Here is a 2,840-nt window from a genome sequence, read left to right as displayed (position 1 = left end):
TTGAAGTTCCGTCGCATCGAATGCAATTCAAACATAGATAATTAAGTAAATCAACTTATTATGTATTTTTCTGATTGCATTCAATGCAACGGAACTTCGACGTTCGGAAAGGGTGCGTCTTATAACTCTTTTAACAAATTTGGCAGGGTAACCATTGTGCACAAATAATTGTTTTATTTGCTCTAATGATTGTTTTTGGGTAACACAATCGGTAGAACATCTGACTGCTCTCTTTATTTTGCCTATAAGAGCTGCTCGTTTGGATGCCACCGAACCATGACTGTCCCAGGGTGTAATACATTTGCTATGGGTGAGTTTAATATAGAGCGCTGTGGTGAATATTTTATCTTGGGGGTTAAACGTAAGTAAGGTGTCTAAAAAGGGCAATTGATTGTCTCTGGGTAGCTCAAGGGTAAATTTGATAGCGTCGTTTAAGCTATTAGCTATTTCGTGAAGTCGATTGGCTGTGAATTCTTTGGATAACAGGAAAACAAAATAATCATTCATGTAGCGTTTAAGAGTTACGCATCCATTAGATTTTGCCAGAATTTGATTGTCTATTACGTTCATGTAAATTGTAGCCAATACAGGAGCGAGATTATTTCCCATTGCTAAACCTGATCGCTGTTTATAAGCTTTGTTACCAATTAGTACATTATCGCTGGTAATACAAAGTCTAGTAAGCTGTTTAAAATCCTGGCTACTCAAGTCACTAAGTTCACAATCAGATTTGTGTCTTGAGAAAAAACGTGCAGCAACTGCAAAGACGCTGGGGGTGTCGTTCATATCTTCAAGTGGGACTGATCCATTTAGGTTGCAAACGTTAAGACTACAAAATCCATGTACTGAGTTTAAGTCTGTATTAGATATAAACTCAATGAAGTCTTCAGCGTTTTTTAAATGGGCAGAGGTATGTTTAATGAATGGTTGTAACACTTTTGCTAGATATTTCGACAGAGACGTGGCTGGTGTGTCAGTAGCTGCGTGTATAGGCCTACCTTTTAAATCCCTGCCTTTATGGTCCTTAGATAGACAATAGGCCGAGCAAGGAAGTGGTTCACTACAAATGGTGGATTTCAGATATTTATATAATTTAGGGTTACTAAATTGATATTTGTTAGCTACATCATTGAGGCGACGATTAAAGTTGATCTGTTCAGTTCTGGGCTGGTTTAATCTTTTAAGTTCCTTGTAATTTCCAGTTTTAATGGTGGATTTTGCCAACATGTCATTATAACTTTGGGAATCTACAGCAATGAGTCCTTTCGTTTTATCACTAGGTGTAATGATTATATTCTTGGGGGGAGTAGTGTGGTGGAATTTCTTATGTTTAAGGATCTTGCTGCCATGTTTCTTACCTTCTTCAATCACACGAATCATCCCGCCTTTAAACTTGTTAAGTATACTTTCCGATATGTTTAGGGCTTTGAGCTGGTCGGTAACCCGTTGAACGCTAGCTTTGGCTAATAAACTGAGTTTAGGTAAATCGCTTGGTTCTCCATTGACAAATGATGGTCCTTTTTCCAAGATCTTAATCAATTGATTATCTAATCGTTCCGACGACAGATTCTTAAAACCTTGCGGTTTATTTTCATCTTCATTCTCGCTATTAAGCGTGCGTTGTCAGTTAAGTAACTGTTTAAGTTTATGTTGCCACATTTTTGGCCCCTCTCTAATACAATTTCCTAATGTCCCTCTTCCAAAAAATGGCCTGAAATTCCAATGTTCAAATTGATATAACTTTCGATTCCTTTGACCAATTTTGATGAAATAGACACCAAAATGTTTTAAATCACGAGCTCTATCAAACTAACCTACTTGTGGAACCATATTGCAAATTTGAATTTTCCGCTGTTATCCCTACCAGAGAGAAAACAAGAAGTTTTAATCTATGAATATTTTTGGGGAAATCTAAACAAAAATATTCCTTTTGGGCAAATTAATGAGAACATTGGAATAATTTTCTATGAATAAATCAAAAGGGGTCTACGATACAAAGTATTTTTATGTGGTCACCTAACCAAGTACTAACTTCACATGACTTGTTTTCACTTAGGTGATCAGACGAGCCTTGCATGAGATCGGTCACGCGAAAATCAACGATGCATTTAATCCACTGCGCGCAATGAAATATTTGTCACCTTTAGGGGTCACGCGTTGCTCCCAGTATGCATTATTTTTCCTGAAACTTTGACAGTTTATTAAAAAGCTTTCCTACTTTTAGAGAGCTAAATAATATCTCAATTTCAGCTTCACATTTTCGCGCGCAAGCCCTCTCAATATCAGTGGAAAGGAACCACCCCCCCCGGTAGCATAATTTTGTTAATGAAAAACCAAACTTGGCCTAGGTATACCAGATAAGTCTTAACTATCTTTAGGAACACAAATATTTGCCAAATTCTGCAAAATATCCTGAAAAACAAAAATTTTACATTTGGGACATTTTTTTTGATACACCCTGTATAGGTATAGGTATATGTTGCATTCCTCGTTCTCAAGACAACTGAACCTTCTCGATAAAAGCGATCAAATACAAGCATTCTCAATAAAACCTGCAAGATATAATATGACAACATGCATGCATGCATGCAATGTTCCCCTGCATGCAATAACTGTATGTGTGTCATACATCACAAAGCTTTACTTCACTAAATACATGCATGGAGCACTCAAGATAACTGCCTGTATATCAGTGTTAATTTTTATATGTAGCTAACATTCCTTGTTCTCAAAAAAAAAACAATATCAAATCGATTAAATAGTGCATGTATATATAAAAAACTTTCATTTACCAACCGCTATACGCATAGACATAGTCATAGATTCCCTTGGAGTATGAA

Source organism: Dendronephthya gigantea, unplaced genomic scaffold, assembly GCF_004324835.1.
Source record: "Dendronephthya gigantea isolate DGI-Jeju-01 unplaced genomic scaffold, DenGig_1.0 000069F, whole genome shotgun sequence".
NCBI classification, from domain to species: domain Eukaryota; kingdom Metazoa; phylum Cnidaria; class Anthozoa; order Malacalcyonacea; family Nephtheidae; genus Dendronephthya; species Dendronephthya gigantea.
This window is presented reverse-complemented; position numbering follows the sequence as displayed.